This window comes from Lepisma saccharinum, chromosome 18, assembly GCF_977018435.1.
Source record: "Lepisma saccharinum chromosome 18, izLepSacc3.1, whole genome shotgun sequence".
In the NCBI taxonomy this organism is placed as follows: domain Eukaryota; kingdom Metazoa; phylum Arthropoda; class Insecta; order Zygentoma; family Lepismatidae; genus Lepisma; species Lepisma saccharinum.
Window position 1 is genome coordinate 12,600,017 of NC_139246.1, and position 22,106 is coordinate 12,622,122.

At 38.1% G+C, this 22,106-nt stretch overlaps 1 protein-coding gene across 1 annotated transcript in view; it reads left to right on the forward strand.

Annotated features, from left to right (window-relative positions):
- Positions 1–3,123: 3,123 nt before the first annotated feature.
- LOC146001854 (uncharacterized) overlaps positions 3,124–22,106 on the forward strand; it is a 54,032-nt gene continuing 35,049 nt past the window's right edge. The window contains exon 1 of the mRNA XM_083139554.1: positions 3,124–3,148. The gene's annotated coding sequence lies outside the window, so the exon portion shown is untranslated. The remainder of the gene's footprint in view (positions 3,149–22,106) is intronic.

The following is a 22,106-nucleotide window of genomic DNA, read 5'->3' on the forward strand; positions in this document are numbered from 1 at the left end:
ACTATCATTAATATATAATTTAATTTATTGACGTTTTACACACCAAGGTAGGACCAACAGATCCAAGCAATTGGTTTAATGATCCTCAACAAATTGAAGGGCTTACGTAGAACGATATAGTTTGAAGGAGAAGAGATCTGTTATTTCTGAATCATGTGAGTGTACAGTGATATGCACAAGTATTTCTTAGCAAACTGTCCATGAGTATTTTTATCTTTACCCCCTTCATGCCCTCGAAGTTTCGGTGCTCAGCACACTTCCTTCCCAAACTACGGTCCTACCATGCAAGTATGTTCTAAAATCACTGTCGTAACTAAAAGGTTGGAGGTCGAGTTGTGTGTCATGATTTTGCGCCCCCTTCCCCGTAATATTTTTCTTGGTCTATGAGGACTGTTACAATTATGAATTGCATGCTTATAATGTTTTTAAGTCGGAAAATGCACATCATGTGACTGATGCTATTGCAAGTAGTTTACATTTTACAACAAAACAAGTAATGAATATGCAATTAAGACATTGAATAATCAAGAATCAAAAGATTAGTAAATGTATTAAATTCAGCGTTAGATAATTTTGCATAAACTAAAACATTAGCTTGTGTGCATTGACATGAGCCGATTGTTTCAAAGCGAATTCAATGTTTAGTCTTTCCGTTTGCCTGAGCTCATTATTCAAGCTGAAGAGCACAATTCTCCAGATAATATATTATTGGGTGAAGTTTCGTAATTCAGGTTCTGCTGAATCCACAATCACGGGTAATAACATGAAAATCAATCAAGCAGTAAGGGAATCCGGAAAAGAAGTATAATAGTCGTGTTCCAGGATGAAAGTAGGGACATCGCGAATGGTCTCCAGTTTTTTGATCAGTGAGATGGCAAAGGGGGTTGGTGGGAGTCATAAGGCCACCATTGTACCAGTATATCACAATGCTTGATGTATTCATTCCAACTTTGCAAATGTATCAATAACTTTAAAAAAAAAGCTGTAATGAAGGGCACAGGAGAAGGATGTTCGCCCCCTCCAGCCTTTAATCCTCCCTTGCAGAAAGCTACTAAGATTTATAGTTGTAGTTCGCCTAATTTTCAACATCGTCACACTAGTTGCGATCTGGGTATATGTCAGCTGCTCTTTCTCCCTGGTAACTACGTTCCCACAGAGACTGGGCATGTAGAAAATGACATAGGAGGCAGAGGTGGCGGGGATATTTTCTAGATCCTCTGGGGAGAGATGGTCACCTCATGAATTCTGTGATACACCATGGTAATATTATACTAGTCCTTCACCTGAAGTTCATTTCGTTCTTATCCTTTGTCTTCCTTATGTTTGTTCGCCCCCTTCACCATTCTTTATTTCTATCTTTGTTCGCCCCCTGTTTCTCGTCGCCTCCTATCTCTTTTCGCCCTCTAATACTACGTCACTTCCACCCTTCGTTATTGTTATCTTTGTTCACCCCCTGTTACACTCATCGCCCCCATCCTTCGTTATTCTTCTCTTGTTCGCCCCCTGTCTCTCGGCGCTTGCTAACTCTCGTCGCCTTCTAATCTTTCTTCGCCCCAACCCTTCGTCATCCTCATCTTTGTTCGCCCCCTATCTTTCGACGCTTCCTATAATTTATCCGCATCTCAACTCCTTATCATTCGTCGCCCCTATCTTTCATTATTCCATATGATTCATCGCTCCCTATCTCTCATCGCCCTTATGTTTTGTTGCTTTTTATCTTTCGTCGCCCTATTGTAGTCACTCGTTGCACTCGTCCTTAAGCTTCCTGCTCCCCCATAACTGTAGTTCTTCGTAAAATGCCACAATATTTGCTTTATTTCATTTCAAAGGTTCATACTATTGATGACATGAATTAAGGCTCTTGAGGGTTTGTCGCCCTCCGGTGCCTCTTCAAAGATTGCGTTCTCCTCTCCGCCCCCTTTATTTCGCTCTTGTAGTTTCTTAATTGGCACCATGTGTGTTACATTTAATTTCAACAGTGTAATTTATTTATCAATATACGAAAAAATGAAACGGGTTCTCTGTGGAAGTCGACCACAACGCCTCCTCGAAAGTTTCGGAGGAGGGACTAACATCTTTAATCCGCTCTCGAGTGTGTTTGGTGTTTTGGTTCAATTCTTGAAGCTCTCATTGCGTAAAACAGAGAAAATAAATATAGTAATTAACAATTTGCTTGCTACTACTTTTGCATCCCACTCTACAAGTTTGCATCTCAGCTTTTAGGTGACATAGACGAGCAGTGAAGTTCAACTTTAGTGGCCTAACATCTGCATATCAAATTAACTATACACAGAGGTATCAGCTTCTTGTAACATATTAATATACAGCGTAAGTCAAAATGATGTTCCCGATTTCGTTCATTTCTTATACGAAAGGTAATGAGCTTTTCTTGCATATGTAATTTCTTTATGGAATATAATTTCAAAAAGCTTTTTGCTTTCTATTCCAGACTCGTAGTTGCGCTGTAGATGTCGTAGATGCCGATCAGCATCTGATACTTGACTGTCTTAAATTTCAATCGAATCCGTTCATTGGCTCCAAAGTTGTATTTTCTTTTTAACCCGAGGATCGGCCTCCTCGCTCGGGAAATCGACTTATCATCCTTATTCCACAATGCAACTCTCGGGGAACAGCCACAGTCCAATTCTTTTTATTGCTTATTACGATGATTAATCATTTTGCCTGATGGTTGGCAAGATTTAATCGTTATAAGTGTTGCACAACAAAGATATATGTTACTTGAATCGAATTGTCGTGGCACAAAAATGACTCACTCCCAACCAACTAGTAAAGAATACGTAATGTATTTTATTGAGTTATCATTATGATAATAACACATTCCCGTTTTACGATTATTTCTCACGAAACATACTCCCGTGTGCACAACATACGCCCACCAGATAAAATGTACAATTCATTACAAACGTACGCGATATTATGAAACTACATGATATAATGTTAGGAGGATCGAATCGCCTGAAATTATCTTAACGTACTATCATGAATATATAATTGAATTTATTGACGTTTTACCCACCAAGGTTGTGACAACAGATCCAAACAATTGGTTTAATAATCTTCAACAAAGGAAGGGCTTATGTAGAACGACATAGGTTGAAGGAGAAAAGATCTGTTATTTCTGAATCATGTGAGTGTACAGTGATATGCACAAGTATTTCTTAGCAAACTGTCCACGACGATTTTCATTAATTTTTATCTTGCGTCGTGGTTTGTTTTAAGGACTGGTATGTATTTTTCTGGTACTCAAGTTGTCAGCAGTCTGTTCAGTGGCGGATTAAATACCCAATACGACGCCCGATTCTTCTCCCCGAAGTTTCGGCGCCCAGCACAATTCCTTTCCAAACTACTGCACTACCTAGTATGTCATAAAATCACTGTCGTTACTGAAACGTTGTAGGAGCAGGTATCATGTTTTTGCGCCAACACCTGTCATTTTTCTCTTCCGCTATGAGGACTGTTGCAATTATGAATTTCTTGGTTATAATGTTTTTAAATCTAAAAATCCACATCATGTGACTGATGCTATTGCTAGTAGCTTGAATTTTACAACAAAGCAAGTAATGAATGTGCAATTAAGATTGAATAATCAAGAATCAAGAAATAAGTAACGATATTAAATACAGCGTTAAATAACTATTTGCATAAACTAAAATCTTCGTTGCATGCATTGATATCTGCAGAGTGTTTCAAAGCGGGTTCAATGTTAAGTCATTCCGTATGCCTGAGCTCACTATTCAAGACGAATATGTTTGTTTATCTTTGCTGAAGAACACTATTCTGCAGATAATATTTGATTGGGTGAAGTTTCGTAATTCAGGTTCTGCTGAGGCCACAATCATGGGTAATCAAAGGAAATTGAATGAAGCAGTAAATAAATCCGGAAAACAATAATAATAGACGTGTTCCAGGATGAAAGTAGGGACATTGCGTATGGTCTCCACTTTTTTGGATCAGTGACATGCCAAAGGGGGTTGGTGTGAGTCATAATCCCACCTTTGTCCCAGTATTTCTATAATAGAACGTACACCCCCTTTCAAAAATCCTAGGCACGCCACTGATTGTGATGTCTTCCTTTGTATAGTGTCTGAAGGTATTGGACTTTTGAGATTAGAACTAACGTTTGAAGTACGTTTTTTGATATATCAAGGAACACGGGCGGACAAGGAATCGATTTTGTTAAAGGCCCGTTTGCGGCCTCCGGTTGACGTACGTTTAGCACAAGCCTATATTACTTAATAAGCGGTAAGGGATATTTTATCGTTTTCTCCAATTTCATCTTCATTTAACTGTGACTCAAAAATAGAGAGGAATATTCACTAAAAAAGAAAAATCTGGATGGGAGTCCACGGTCCCAGAGATTGAAACACCGCTTGCATCTTCGTTTATATAGCAAAATATAAAATGTTACAACGTTTGTTGAGGACACCAACCATTCTAAGTTGTTTAACTTCAATAACATAAAGACTATAACAGATGTCTCAAAAATCACATAAATTTATTTTTCTTTGCAATACATGTGACTGTTGGGAACATTGAAGTAACTTAACATATGTCTTATCCCAACAGGCAAAACAAGCACTGTTTTTGTTACCTTCCATGGTTGCTAACTTATAAACCTATTCGTTTATGTCATAGTATTCCACAATGTTTCATGTATTTCATTCCAAATTTGCAAATGTATCAATAAATAAAAGAGAGCTCTAATGAAGCGCGTAGGAGAAGAATGTTTGCCCCCTCCAGCCAATCATCCTCCCTTGCAGCAACCTACTAAGATTTATAGTTGTAGTTAGCCTAATTTTATTCATCGTCACCCTTGTTGCGCTCTGGGTATATGCCAGTTGCTCCTTCTCCTTGTTCCACAGTGACTGAGCATGTACACAATTAGTTAGGAGGCAGAAGTGGCGGGGATATTTTCTAGATGCTCAGGATAGAGATGGTTACCTCACGAATCTTTTGATTCACCATAGTAATATTAAACTACTCCTTCACCTGAAGTTCATTTCGTGCTTATCTTTCGTCGCCCTCGTTTCCTTCGTCATCCTTATCTTTGTTCGCCCACTGTTTCTCGTCGCCTCCTATCTCTTATCGCCCTCTAATCCTACGGCACTTCTGTCCTTCGTTATTCTTATCTTTGTTCACACCCTGGCACTCTCGTCGCTTCTTATCCTTCGTCGTCCTCTTGTCATCCGTCGCCCCTATTTTAGTCACTCTTTGCACTCGTCTTTAAGCTTCCTGCTCCCCCATAATTGTAGTTCTTCGTAAAATGCCACAATATTTGCTTTATTTAATTTCAATTGATGAAATAAAGTAAGGCCCTTGATGGTTTGTCGCCCCACCCTTCCTGCCTCTTCAAAAATGGCGTTCTCCACTCTGCCCGCTTTATTCCGCTCTTGTATGTTTCTTAATTAGCACTATGTGTGTTACATTTAATTCCAACGGTATAATTTATTTATCAATATAAGAAAAATGAAACTGGTTCTCGGTGAACGTCGACCACAACGCCCCCTCGAAAGATTCGGAGGGGGGACGTAACCCCGTTAATCCGCTCTCGAGTGTGTTTGGCGTTATGGTTCAATTCTTAAAGTCTCATTGCGTAAAACAGAAAATAAATATAGTGATGGATTGTGTAATGACTTTAATTGGAACCTCATTATAATGATAACACGTTCCCGTTTTACGTATATTTCTGAACAAACAAATCCCCTGTTCATAACATACGCCAAACATTTTAAAGCGTTTAAAGAATTTGAAATGTATCCGATATCATGAAACTATAATTAGTGTCCTCGTAATATTAGGAGAATCGAAAAGCCTTATATTAGCATAGAAATATATAATGATTAGTTATGTTAGTATGATGAACATATATTTAATTTATTGACGTATTGCAACTAGGTTGTGACAACAGAACCAAACAATTGGTTTAATCCTCAACAAAAGGAAGTCCTTATGTGAAACGGGATAGTTTGAAGGATAATTCCTTTACTACAGAATCATGTGAGTGTACAAAAATGTATCTCAGCATTCAGGTGACATGGACGAGTAGTGTGGTATAATTTTTGTTTTCATGTTTATTTTTGCAAAGTTTGAAACGTTGAAAAGGTCATGTTAGAGCGAAATATTGATTAAAAAAATTAATTACGTAGGATTCAAGAGTTTATAATTTTAAGGTTGTTTACATGATTTCTAATTTTACTCTTGCTTTGATTGTAGTAACCTGATTCGGCTTGCAAGCTCTGGGTTTATGGCACCAGACTGACCAGTCACTCACAAGTCTTAAGTTAGCTAATTTGTGTAATGTAAAAATATTAACACAAAAGGAAATAAACTACTAATATCTAATTTTTACCTTGTATTTGAAAATAAATCTTAAATTCACTACATTTTACACTATAAACAGTGGCATGAACTTTTCTTCTCATGCCAGAGAATGTGATGTGGGATTATAAAAGTATTTTCGCGACGCCCGGATAAAGTTTGATCAATGGGGGGAACTCGCAACGCGACGTCCGAAGGTACTACTGCTAACCGAGGAAATCTTTTCGCCCCGAGAAAGTTGATGTTACGCCTTTTCTGTTACCAACTGCACTGTTCTCGTTATTTTTGCATCACTCACCCCATTGCAACTCTAAGGCTGTGATTGGTCTTTGCATAATCACACCATGCAATGTTAACCAATAGCATTCAAGCTCTTACCCGCCTAGCTACAGCTTCTATTGCGACACTATGCAAAACACGCTCACTGTAATCCAACACTTTTCCTGTTCCTCGTAATCACCCTTTCGTCCTACGTGTGCCTTATTTTACGTGACCCCAAGTAATCGGTCACAAGGCGAAGATGAAGAACCAAAATGATCATTGCAAGAGCTACGTCAGTGAATTGGATGTGTTATGTTGCACTGGAAATCTATATCATTCTTGAGTTCAGTTTAAAGTAGAATATTGTGTTTTGCGGATTTTCTATTTTAAAAAAAAGTCAAATTCATAAGGTCCTCAACCTCACATTTTTTGACTCATTTGAAGTTTCTCATACTGAAAGGACCATCTGGGGTACGAAAATGTACAAAGTTGTAGATCCATATATTTTGTATTTCCAAAATTGCAGTGGTGCAAACTATGCGATTTTGTCAGTTTTTATCAACATTTTGTTAACTTTAATTTGCAATATTTCGGCAATCAGGACACCTATGGAAGTCACACGGACGGCGTTAGAAAGGTCTAGAAGGGCTCCTTCACACAAGATATAGCATGTCTATGTTAGGGTAAAGGAATTGAAGAAGTAGTAGAGGTTGATCGTTTCACCGTCCGATCTTGTCCAAGGTCGATTGATACTAGGGCCTATTTTGACTGAACTTAAGCTATATTTTCATATTATCTGTGGATTTAGCTAATCTGTAAGTGTAACAAATTGCCCATCATGCTACGAGCTCTAAATTCCTAGTAGTATGATGCTGACCCCTGCCCAGGGGTCACATGACCCCCTATTGATTGGCTGAGCTGGTCCAGCAATTGGTATCACGTCACGCCCCTGTTGATTGGCTGAGCTGGCCCAGGAATTGGGGTCACGTCACGTCCCTGTTGATTGGCTGAGCTGGTCCAGGAATTGGGGTCACGTCATGCCCCTGGCAGAAATTTTGATAATTGAGCTTGTTCGGGAATGCCTCGCCCTGGTCACGTGACCCCTGTTTATTGGCTCTGTATATATATATATATATATATTGCTTGGCATTGCATCTGCCGAACCCTGTAGCTGGGTTGTTAGCATATTGGGCTGCGACGTGTAGGGCCTTGGGTACGAATCTCGCTCGGGAATGGTTGTGTGTGAATGTCTATTCGCCAATTTTTATTATTTAATCACTAATCCTCATCGTCGGGATTAGCCAAGAAACACGGTGAAGTAAAATAAAGTAAATCAAAAGAATAATTATTCTCCACAATAACTGCACGTGCCTAGCGTCATGCACGAAGGCCGGCGAATAAACTAGAACAGTGGCAATGGCGTATATGCTATGGTATAAATATTAGATGGGGATATCTGTCACAGCGATAATTTGCTCACAGAAAAGCTTTAATTATATATCATTTTTCTCTCTGTTCTGACATGTCGAGTTGGGAAATATAAAGGAAATTAGAGAAACAAATGACAAATGTATTTTATATTTATTATCAAGCGCTTGTAACATGTTATGCTATTTCCATAGGCATATTTGTTTGTCTCGTAGCAACTAACAAATTCAGCTGTATTGACCGTTGGCATTCCGCATTGCAGTAGAATTGTACCTATGCAGACAGGTAGTTGCAAAGGACGAAGCATTAAGGATTCTTTTGTATAAGCACATACAGGATTTGTCAAAATAATTGCCTTAAGTAAGTTTCTTCTTAAGTAAGTATTATGGCAGTGTTGCCTATTAAATTAAGAGCCTCTAGATTGATTCCCGGGTGTCTGTATTAAAATTGTTCTCAGACTGCAGTGTTGTGGCTTAGTAAATTAATAGATTCTCGGCAACTAAAATGTTCTGTGACTCGCTCGTTTTTCACATCATAAACAAAAGTTTTCTCTGCGATAAGAATAACAGTACATAAAGTGTTGTCAGGCAAGGGCTCATGGAAATCGCACACAATCTTGATATTAGTCCTATCATTGACCGCCACTTGTTTTCTTTTGGTTGTGTTGATGACAAACATAGGTCTGTGTGCCTTGAATTCGCTGAGACTGTAGTGTACATCTATGTTTCCTTCAGTCACTCTCTTGTAAGCGGTGTATGCTTCATATAATTTGAGATAGTCCTTCTGCGCAATGTCCAGATTATATTTTTCGCGAAGGAAAATTTCATTGCGCCCATTTTTTAAATAGACATTTTTGATTTTGCAATTATGAAATTTGCTCGAATCTTTTTCTTGATTTTTTTCTCTCCCGGTCTGGAACAGCACAATTACGAAATCTGGCATATCATACAGGGTGAGCATAAAGTCTTTCCCTGATTATGAATATTTACATCTCAACGTGCACGGTAGACAGGAAAATAAAACCTATGGCAATAAGTAGTGGAATACATCAATTTTTTTTCTATTTCTTTGTTTTGTCTGATTAGTAGAGACGGTCCCATATCATGGCCACCACGTTCGCCGGACATAACCCTTCTTAACTTTTTTTTTATGGGGTTACATTAAGGACACAGTGTTTAGTTCACCAGTTCCTGATACGCAAACTCTTCAGACACGAATACGGGATGCTATAGAGACGGTGACGGAAGAAATGCTAAAATATTTTTCAAAGTTTGGAAGTTAGCATATAGAAAACTAAATACATGCTTACAGGCCGAAACCAAGTGTTAGGTAATAATCAAAATCTAATTATTGATAACAACTCGTTTCAAACAGTTTCCAAATTCAATACTTAGGAATAATACTAACAAATGAAAATTATATTAAAGAGGAAATAAAAAGTAGGCTTAATTCAGGAAATGCATGTTACTTCTCTCTTCATAAACTTTTGTCTTCTCGTTTAATATCTAAGAAACTAAAAGTTAAAATATACAAAACAGTAATTTTGCCTGTATTATTATATGGATGCGCAACTTGGTCCCTTACATTGAAAGAGCAACATAAATTGAGAGTATTTGAAAATAAGACCCTTAGGAAAATATTTGGACCCAAAAGGGATGAGGAGACAAGTGAGTGGAAAAGGTTACATAATTTAGAAATACATAATTTGTATTCATGTCCAGATATTATTAGAATAATTAAATCAAGAAGACTTAAGTGGGCAGGTCATGTGGCACGAATGGGAGAGATTTGGGACAGGATTCTTGTTGGATAACCTGATGGTAAGATACCTGTAGGAAAGCCAAGACGAAGATGGAGGGATAACATTGAGATAGACCTAAAGGAAATCGGTAGGGATGGAAAAGAGTATCTTGCTCAGGATAGGGACAAATGGAAGGCCTGTGTTGCTGCAGCCATGAACTTTCGGGTTTAAGAAGGCTAGAGACGAAGGTGTGTATACGAGCGGTACCATGAACTCGGAATTCGGTTTGAAAGTTGCAATGATTCCAGTTTGTTTGTGACTGCCTATGTTGCCATTGGAATTGATAATCATCACTTCTGCTTCATTACAATGGATATTCAGAGTCTCTATGGCTAAGAAATTAGGAATATTACCACCTATGTGTTTGGCCGGGCTCGAGTTTGATGTTGTTCTCGAAACCCTGTAGTTTACAAAGTGTACCCAGATCCACTGTTTCAGTTGCAGAAACCAATTCTACTCTGTGTGTAACGGAGTTCTTGTGATAGGAACACTCTTCTCGTCAGTCGTGCTTGTAATGTAGATAGATTATTCTGACCAGGCGTGATAACAATTTTTGCATTGCCTACTGCGATCCCATTATTACGGTATCTCTGCTGATCAGCCTTCCAAATGCTGCTTGCTCCAATTTTTGATCAGCTTCATGATGAGCATCGAGATCAGCGTAAGTATTGCAGGCAATATCATGGTCTTTACAAGCTGTATCCAAAGGATTGACTCCTCTGTCTCCTCTCTCCAGTCGCTGTCATAGTTTGGTCCCTGGACCACAGTATTGGTAACCAGATAAGTGCATCTCGAAAGGAATTTTGCTGATGATGTCATTATCCAATCCCCGACCCTTCAAGAATTTGTTGGTAGAGTATTGATAATTTTAATTAAGTAACCTATGCCTTTAATGTCATTTACAATAAAATTGGCTAGTTTGGCACTGACCATATCCACAATGCTTTTTTTCATTACAGAAATTGCTGTTGTCAGCATTTTCTTCTCCTGCTATGACCAACATTCTATCTATGAGTTTTCTAACATCATCTACCCATACGAACTCTTTGGGTAGAGTTTTGTAGCGTTTGATACCACTACCTGTTTTGATTTGGTTCTATACAGGTTTGATCGGATTCTTGTATTTGTCCCCACTGCTAGATTTAACTCGGTTCTGATTGACATCATTGTTTTCCAACAGAGCATCGGCCTCCCAGATGGCGCAGTGGTAGCGTCGTCGCCTTGTAATCAAGGGGTCCCGGGTTCGATACCCGGTGGAGGCACAAGTGGTTCGGATCCCACTTTAAACTGTAGGTCCAGTCCCGATTAGCCTTACTGTGCATAAAGTGGACTTAAAACACCAAATCAATCAATCAATCCAACAGAGCATCAGAAAGTATGAACATTTCTGAGTAACTCTGGTAATCTTCATTTGTATAATCTCTGGGTTGTTTCTTGGTGATGAGTTCCCACAGTCCCACAGTGCCGGGATATCTGGATCAGCTATTTTTTCTACTCAAATTGATTTTCACATCGCCCCCCTTAAATTTGACTTTAGATTTTCCCTTCTTAGGCTCCATGGTTGGATACAATCAAACACCACATCTTTGTCGAATTTCCCAGTACTCAGATAATCTCTCGCCAATTGACCCAACTCGATTTTCTCCGAAGTGGGTTCTCCTATGGCCTTAGGTGGTTGTTGGAGTACTAGAGGAGTGTGAATATTGGATAGTGGTGTAGGAGGAAAATCTGCATAATTTCTAGCAGCAGGAGGCACCAGCTCATTCATGAGATCCTTATTTTATTCTGTGACACCCTTAATTTCTCTACCAAGACCACTGATGGCATCAATAATTGGTTGGTCCTGACGCTTGTGCCCTTCATAGTATCCTGGATTCTCCGATTTCCAGCCCTTAAATCCTTTGGTCAGATAGTCGCGCAATTTCAGATTGTCTTGGATTTTATGTTTTGTCATTTTGATTAGAGGTTATTTATAACGTCACAACGTATCTCATATCGACACGACATTTATAAAATTGTTGATTTTGTTTCTGTATTTTGCATTGATTTGTTTTCATGTCGATTGTAGTAAATCCAAAATCATCTCTGTTGCAGGAGGTAGAGCAGAATTTCCAAGATTGATTTAGTTTAAATCTCCTCCTACATAGTCATCATATTCATGTTTAAGATTGATGTGGTCCTGACGAAACAGACAAACTAGATTTGTATTATTGCGAAGTAACTGTTTGGGAATCTTGGAATAAGTGTGAGCCAGATAAAAACAGTCTATTTCACTGTGACGGCCCTGAGTAAAACAATTACGAATTTCATTTTGATTTTCCAAAATCACATCGTCGAAGGCCACAACTGAGTTTTCGAGACAGTGGTCGAGTGGCTTCATTTCTGTTCCAAGGGTAGCTATGCCTAGTCCCTCATACAGTTTCATAAGTGGCTGGTATTTTGGTTGCTCTAAGATTTTTGAGAACACATACAGGTATCAATTCTTCCAGTCTAACCAATTGGGAGCAAGCAGAAAATTATCTACAAGCGGTGTAGTTTTTCCACAACCAGATGGGCCTACAATAAGGCACCGAATATTGTCAGGTAGCAACTCACCATTTTGTTTTACTAGTTTCTAGTAAATCGGGCAAGTGCTTCACCACATTCCATGTCACTGTCATAGAATCACCTGATCTGCATCGATCCAACTTTTTCCCTGCAATCCCAGCCATTTCATCAATAGCTTATTACTGTCTTTTTACGTAAGACTTTATCGATGAGATATGTGTCTGGGAATTTAGTTTTGCTGAGCTCCTGTTCATAAAAGCGCCCTTTCAATATTTTATTGTGATTGTCTTTTATTATATACGTTTGCCTATTTCCTGGTAATACTCGAACCGAACCACAGGGAACAACTCTGTGATCCAAATTTTGGTGACGCCCTTCTCAAAAAAGTGTTTGAATTTACTGACTCACTTGATCTCCTATTTTGAACTTGGTTTCTTGTTTGTGGGTTGATATTTGGGACAGTAAACAGTGGAAATCAATTGCATCTCGTGAGATTTGGTCACCTCAGCAGGCTTCATATGTATGGTTCTATGTATGGAATTATTGTAATTATGAACAAGACCAGATAAAATTGTTAACCCACTTATAGTTACCCAGTAAACTGAACTGCTTCCACATATGATTTTTAGTGTGCTGTTGAATCGCTCAATTATTCTGGCTTTCAATTCACTGTATGTGGAATAATGCCGAATATTATACTGGTCCATTAATTTGGTGAATATGGAATTGTAAAATTCATATCCTCTGTCTGTAAGTGACGGGGTATTCTGACTTGCTCGAAAATAGACTCAAAGGCCTCCGTGACACAAGCCCCTGTTTTAGATTTCAGAGGAACAGACAAAGCATATTTACTAAAATTGTTTATTTCAATGAGCAAATACTTAAAACCTTGATTTATACAAATTTGTTTCTCTGTATTTTGAGATTGCAAATATTGCATAAGGGCCCCAAATTTTTCCCCGTGAAATTGTCATGGTTATGAATTTTCTTATCTTTATCTGTAAAATATGATTTGCACTGTGGCCAGTTCTCATTAACTTCATGTGATCCCTCTTCGGCAGCAGATAATGGGACTCTTGGTTTCGATACCTATAATACACTACCAGTTTTCGTCACCTCTTTCTTTATTTTCTGGAAAAAATGTTTGACGGCATGATGTCCTCGGTAAACATAAGGCTCACTGGGTTTTGATGAATTACACCATACAACTATGCATCCATAACTACAGACCTCATGGATCTGATAGCGTGTAGTCGAAGAGATTTCAGGATTAGAATTGTTGAGTGGTTTGAAAAATGTCTCGAAATCTACTAGTTTTATTATAGCTGGATGCTCCGACAGGGCCTTATGTTGTTTGAATTTCTCGACCTCTCCTGGTTTAGGCATAATCATACGCACAGGCTTGTTTTCATCACAGCATTTTTTGTACACTTCAAGTTTCTGGTTAGGTATTTCTTGATTACTGAAATTGACATACAAGTTCTGTTCAACACGATTTTCAAATGTTGTCAAAGACCTATGACAAATTTAGATTTACCCGGGATATTTAGTTACTTGGTTTCTAACAAGAAGAGAGAGATTGCGAATAGGACAGTAAAGGAATTTCTTCTTATATGAAATATATAAATTGATGACAGTTGCATTATCATCATCGTTGGCGCTTATTCTTAGAGGATATACAAAATTATTCTCTGTATTAGCATACACATTGATTGTCAGGGATTCTCGTACCCGATTTTCAAATATTGTTATATATATACCTGACATAGGACGCTCAAACTCTGCCTCATACTGCTTATAATGATGAACTCACTCTGGATTATTTTTCCAATGAACTGGGTGAAGTTTCGCCAAGACACGCCACAGAAGACACTTGTTATCTTATCTTAGCAGTGAGAGGTAAGAATTGGCTTATTTTCAGTTCCTGCTTGTGTGGATTCCCGCACAATTTCCAATCAGATCCTTTGGCCTCGAATTACTCGTGTAATGTGAGCAGTGTATCCATAAGCTGAGCATAGATTTGTTCCAAATTATCAATATCACTCAAATATAGAGTCTGAGTCTTGGAAAGACGGCGTTGTGTATCACGTGTTTCATCGGTTTTCTCATATTCAGAGGATAGAACTCAATAGATTTATTTTTAAGTTTATTTTTCAGGAGTTCTATTATGAAAGATTTTATGTTCTTCAAGAAATTGTTGATATCACAGCGTGGCTTCGATTTGAAGGAGTGATCATTGAGTCGACCACCAAAAGCCGTAGCACTAGGTGTGGTCGAAGAGCTACAGTAGTTTGTTTCGATACAGGGCCGTCAGTTGGAGCTATATCTGCTTTTCTTTTTCTAGGATTAGTCTGGCTGGTTGATGGTTGAGATTCGCAAGTCTTCCTATGTCTGTTCAGATTGGGTATGCTAATAGAATTTCCACAATAGGGACAGGGTTGGGTTGGTAATATAGGATTTTTCGGTTGACCGCTGCATATTGTCCGATGTCTTGACAAATGTGTTTTGGATATGAATTTACCACAATTCGGGCATTCAGTTTTATGGGGAGTGTTTACCATTGTTCTTTATTTGCAATTTATATACAAATTTTTCGGGTAACTACACTACTGTATAGGGTATTGATATTTCAATCTCGCTTGGAGATAATATATTTAGCACAAACATTTTTAAAAATTAAATAGAAACTAATCTATGCTTAAGTGTAACATGAATAGTAAACTATTCTGGGTATTGATTATTATATATCGGTTTTGCTGGAGACATAAGTCTATGCTTAAGTGTGACAAGAATAACAAAATATTTTGGGTACTGGTATTTATTTATATAGAGAAAAAAACATACAAACCAATCTTGGCAATACTGTGCCTTAGAGCCTATTAAGTATCAGTCTCTAGAAAGCTACACACTACATTGGCTAACTGGCTTACCTCTATATTATATACATATATTTAAATATTATAGTAAAAATACACGAATAATTTACAATTCACTATAGAATATGCATTTACAGCGCACTTGTAACTGTACGTGTGTTACGATTCTTCTCACGAAGATTTGTTTACGACGATTCTCGGTGACGACTGTTTTTGACGACTGATGGCAACGCCCGAGCAACAATATATATGTATGCACTTAGCCAATCAACAGTGGTCACGTGACCAGGGCGAGACATTCCTGAACAAGCTCAATTCTCAAAATTCCTACCAGGGGCATGACGTGACCCCAATTCCTGGGCCAGCTCAGCCAATCAAAAGGGTATTGACGTGACCCCAATTCCTGGACTAACTTATCCAATCAACAGGGGGTCATGTGACCCCTTGGAAGAAGTCATCATCATAGTGCTAGGAATTCGTAGCATGATGGGCAATTTGTTACACATACAGATTAGCTAAATCCAACAGATGATATCAAAATATAGCTTAATTTTAGTGAAAATAGGCCCTAGTATCAATCGACCTTGGACATGGTCGGATGGTAAAGCAATCAACAACTACTACTTGAGCCGGCCCCCGTGGCGGAGTGGTTAGCACATCGCGCTGTGACGCCACGGTTCCCGGGTTCGAATCCTGGCTTAGTTTGGTTTGATATTTTAAGTCCACTTTATGCACAGTAAGGATAATCGGGACTGGACCTACAGTTTAAAGTGGGATCCAAACCACTATGTGCCTCCACAGGGTATCGAATCTGGGACCCCTTGATTACAACGCAACTACGCTACAACTGCGCCATCTGCGAGGCCTAGATTTAGGTTAGCGTAGGGTAGGGTTGGGAAATGGTAGGTAGTGCATGATAACATACTTTGATAAACAGATTCCTATAATTCAAGAGTAAAAGTATGAGAGGTGAAATACATTATTGTTTGAATTAAGATGCATGAAGTTGATGCTTACATTCCAAGATAATAGAAATACTGGGTGATTCAAAAGTCCTGTCCCATAGGCAACTCCGTTAATAGTGCACATAGTGAATGATGGAAAGAGAGGAAATTGCTGAAAATACTTGGGTTTTAATCGAAAGTGACCGTTAAGAGTGTAGACTGGCACGAACCTCATTGGTAAACCAAAAGTGCCACATGCTTGTTCCGGAATGATGTGCCATTGCAATAATGCAGAGTACTGGTTAATTTAAGATTTGGGGCGATAAGTAAATATAACACGTGAATGTCTGATACGTGCAGTTGTACAGTGTGAAATACGTATTTTAGTCTGATTCTCATTTGCGAAGGTTAGCCTTTTCTATTTGTGTGTTGAAGGAAGGGGGTATGCGAGTCACGTGTTAGACAATTGAGTAGCCTGTTGCAAATTAAACAGGTATTAAGAAATAAAGATAATGTGCCAGAAAATGTTTGTACTCTAATTAAACATCATGGTGTGAAGTCCTCCTATTTTGCATTCCTCATATCATAACCAAGTGTTTACACATTGTCTGTCGAATTCTCTTCAAAACAGAATTAAAAAGAATATTATTCTGTGCCTCGATGCATTTGTTATCATAGACTTCAATAGCAAGTGTTCTGATGTCAAGTCTGTCTTCAAATAAATTATTTAGAACCTCTAAAAATTAGAAGTCTTGATCTTTCACCATGAATTCAAGGAGAAACGTGACGTATTCGCTGACGTCACTTTCTCTAAGGGAAGAAATCCGGTACTCTATGTAGAAAGTGACAATTTTTAAAATTGTAATTCATAAAATATATTTATTTGTTTTAGATTTTGAATCAGAATTTCAACAATTGTGGAAGGACATCTTTGACATTAATTCATAACTGAAACAACTATGAAGCTTCAGTTGACGATTTTCTGTGTGACAATCCTTGTCATATCCTCCACATACTCTATGCTGTCTCACACACTGATACCAGGAGTCAAATGTTCTGCAGAATCCATAGACATTATGCGTAGTGTGAAACGGTGCGTGCGACATATGAACAATCTCAATCACATTTCAGTCATAACATATTCTCGAAATGTAGACTGCATCTTTGAAAATGATAAAGTTATGGAAGAAAATGCTCTTTTGCCTTTCAGAATACGAGATATGCAACGTGATTCAGAATACGCTACCAACTTCTCAAGTTCCATTAATGTTGGGAAAAGTTCATGCTTCCTCATTTTGGCAGATGATCACTTGAGAGTTTCCAAAATTATTTCAGAGGCTCAGACATTGCAATACTGGAACTCGAGAGGAAAGTTTATAATCTTAATTAGATATATTACAGGAATGTCTCAGCTGTCACAAATGTTTAAAGAGCTTTGGAAGGAAAAGGTTCTAGATGTGGAGGTTTTTGGGTCCAGTTACAATTGCACTATAACATCGTCCAAAGAATGTTCCATCTCTATGAGACGGTACATGTACAGTCCATTTTCCAAACAGAATGCATTGAGTGAAGATGTACTGACCATTAGCCTGATTTCTTCAACCACTACAGAAACTTCACCTTCGCTAAAAGAAAGAACACGCAATGTCAACGGATATCCTCTTCGCATAACAAATTCATCGATTCTATGGAAAGAGGATGGAACTTTAGACCTGTCAGGACATCGTTTTAATATATTAGCAACATTAATAAACTGCATGAATTTTACTCCTGTCGTAGTGCAAAGGAATAAGGATGATGGCAGTGTAAAATATCCTAACGGGACTTGGGGTGGTGCTTTAGGAGATGTGGTGGAGTCGTATGCAGATTTTTTTTCCAGGCCTGCTATTATAACACCAGATCGTTATTCAGTTGTAGATTTCCTTCCTATATTTTTCTACGATAATTTCGTTTTTATGGTTCCTAAAGCAGACCGCATACCTCAATGGATGTGTGCTTTACTTCCATTCAATGTTCACCTCTGGATATTGATTTCATTTTCGTTTATATTCTTCTTCACTGCTGAACGTTTCATGCAATATTTAACTTCCAAAGCCGACGAAATTCCCAGACTCAGTACTACTTTTTTATATATATTCTCTATTTCCCTACAAGTGTCTGTGCCCAAAGAACCAAGAGGAAGACCTTTAAGAACCATATTTCTGCTTTCTCTCGTCTTTTTCTTGATTATAAGCACTTTGTACCAGAGCTTCTTGAAGCGCTATATGATTTTTCCAGCATATTATACCGACTTGCACACTATAGAAGACGTAGGGAAATCAGGATTGCCTGTAGTTTCGTTCCCTTCCTATATAAGTATTCTCCAAAGAATAAATGATTCAAGATTACATGACATGGTGAGTAATGCAAAAGTGATGCAATCAAGGAATGATATATTAAGACGAGTTGCACACGAAAGAAATGCGGTGACATTTATTTATTTTTCTCTAGCAAAGAAAATAGTTTCCGAGAAGGTATCAGAAAGTGGATACCCTCTTGTGCATATTGTGGACGAAAAGCAGGACTTTTTCATAGCCTCTCACGCTATTTCAAAGGGGTCTCCTTATTTTGATAATTTCCACACGATATCTCGAAGACTGATAGAGTCAGGTTTAACAAATATGTGGGTCTACTCAGTTTTTGCTCCTAATTTCAGATATTTTGATTTAAGGAAAAATACAAAGCTCTCTTTGTATCATACTCGAATAGGGTTTTACATTTTAGCAACAGGTGTAAGTTTAGCGTTCTTCGTGTTCCTGACGGAGAGAATGTATCGGACTTGCAAGAAGAAGAATTAAGCTACCAATAATTGATATGTTGACATTCAATATGTTTATAAGCTAATTTGTTTCAAGAATTTATTTGCAATTTAAATGTAAACTGGGTCCGTTTCAACTCTATACTGCTCTACCAACAAGAGATATCTCTCTCTCTGGCGCAGTGGTAGAATTTTCAAACTCTATGAAAATGAAGAGAACCAGGGGGTGTTATCAGCTGCCTGCCTCTTAATTCAGATCCTGCATTGCCAAAGTGTGCGACATTTTTCAACACATCTTGGTTTACTTTATTCAGGGTGAGGTATTTATGTCATCATAAGCGAAAAACCGTCCACAGCGAAGCAGAGATGTTATATTGAACGCTATTGGATTCCTTTGACAACAAAGCATCACAGTTAAGTTGTTATGAATATGGCATCACGGGGACACTCGAACTCAAGCGAAAGGGAATTTTTTCATCTACGATAACAATTAAGTGGCACAATGATGGAACACCTTTTAGAGCAACCTTTTGAGGTGAGGATAAATGCTTTCGTTGTTAGATCAAGCATGTTACGCCATTCACCATGAATAATACATTTTTGGTCAAACCCGAAAATTGCGAATGTATTTATGCTTAGAGACCTAAATCTTACATACCTATCCTAACAACGAAAACATTCCGCTCTGAAGTCAGAAGACGAAGGGCGGGGCTTCCCGGAAAGCTGTTTGAGATGTGTGCGATAAATAAGGCCCCCCAATAAGACAGTAGTAACAGCAAATGACTGAGCTGTCTTTGACGAGTGCCAGTTGAAGTATTAGTATTTAGAAAGTTCCTCTCCTTACAACTTTGTGTAAAGATCCATTCGCATCTCCAATTCGCAAGAATTCACATTTTCTGAGCAATTACATGACGTCAACATGAAAGTAAACTAGACAACACAAGATTCACGACGAAAGTGGTGTAATAGCAGTACATAAAATTAGAGGCCATTACGTTTACGATCATTATTTAAAATATTAGGTTGTCATTTCCTCAATCCTCAGTTGTAAAAACAGTGCAACGTTTAAGGACGTATGTCGTGTGAAATGTGTGAAAAACCGTTGTGTATTTTGGAAAGTGGTGATAGGGAATGTATATTTCCAAGTCCCAAAACCAAATCTATGAAATACGTTTGTATGAATGTTACTTTCCCGACGACAGCGGTGTGGTATGCAAATATTTACAAGTTATTTGATCCTGGTAAGTTGAAATTTGCAGTGTAGATACTAGTTCAAAGTTTTCCGCATAATAATAACAGAGATAAGTTTTGGTCGAACCAGAATTTTTATATTTCTGTAATTATGAAATACTTCAGTTTACTTGCTCTTGGTACATAAGGTTTAACATAGTTGGGGAGCAACAGTGGATAAAAAGGGAGGAAACTGCCCCCCTGCCCCCTAATCGCCACCATAAGTATTGAATGGAAACTGATATAATTATATTACATAAATGTACAAGGTGTCCCATAAGTCTGTAACCACAGGAGAACAACAAAGCAAGTTAATGTTAGGAACTTATTATTGTACAACTCAGTTCCAGTACGTGTTCAATGTCCCCACCAGCAAAATAACTTGGATTCGCTAATCCTTAGTCAGTCCAATGGTTTACCTGTAACAGAGAAAAATTGTAATAAAAAGATACCTGTGGTTCCAGACTTTAGGGAAACACATTATATTTACTTCATTTGTATTAAGTTATTTTAATAAACAATTTGGTAATGTTAAAGAGAACCGCTGAAATAATGATTCTTGTAATTGAAGTGAAAATTCTTCCTCTTGCCAAATGGAAACTATTAATACGTCTCCGCACCACACATTTACCCAAATATTTTCCCCGCCGTTGCCTAGCATCTGCTTATCAAATTTACTATATAAAGAGGTTTCAACATTGTCATTATATTAATTTATTTGAGAGCAGAAACGAAGGACACTAAAATCATGGACTGCATTTTGCAGACTAAGGAGAGACTTGCGTCTGGCCCTACGGCTAGTATAATTCTGTGTGTTATCTTCTTCTTTTATTTGTCCTTACGTGTGGTGAGTGCCCCATTACAGCCTCAGCTTTTAACGAAAGTCAGAATATTTTAATACACGAGTGGAGGCACTTTATCTAGCATTCATAAATCTAGCTCCTTGAAAGTCAGTTTCATGGCAGAATTATTTTATTCCTTCTCTCGGGAATGCCAAACACATAATAACGTAGAATAGTGCGTGGACGGAAAAGGAAACGTTGATCTATGCTTGTGTATTGACGCAAGTCTCGTGTCCAGAACAGTCTTATGAAATGTATTTGCTGTTGCGTAAGGTAACACGAAATAATTACATCGTTTGCGAACTGCCAAATGTGCAAAAAGTTACACGTACACAGGCGACAATTGTATTCATAAAGTCACATCACATTTGACAGTATTAGTCAAGAGAGACTCGTGGGACACTGTGTTAAGGTGCTGGAGTAAATCCTTCTTATTTTTCTTCCTCGAAGAACAACAATTTTTAAGGTCGAAAAACAGTCGTTCAGCTCTTTCTTATTTATTTTAAATTCTTACACATTATTTTAATTGGGTTAAAAATAAATAAAAATATTGCTTGTATTTCTGTCATTGACGTAGACAGTGAAAGAGAAATTTCGGAGAATCTTTGTATTAAATTTTATTATTTACATCCACCATACTCTCAGATAGGTTAAACCGTTTATTGGCAATCGTGAACTTTTCGTCTAATAGATAATATTTGGTTTTAAACGACGGGAGAATATTGGTCGAATTTCCTTTCTTGCTTCTTTTTTAAATGTGTGGCACACAGAGATACCTTTTTAGAAAACAATTAACTGTACCATATCACAGCATCTCTGGAGCAAAGCCGAACATAGCGGAAGAGAAGGGGAGAGGGAGGAGGGGGGATCTATTGGACAGAGCGAAGCAGTACACGTTGCTGTGAAGGTTGGTAACTGCAGTGGCTTTCCTCCCTCCACTCAATCCCGTTCCTCTCACGTGTTCATCGCTGCTCAGATACTTGTTTTCGTTCACCTGCTCCGGAGATAAGTGTGACAGAGTGTAGTTTGCATACATGTAGC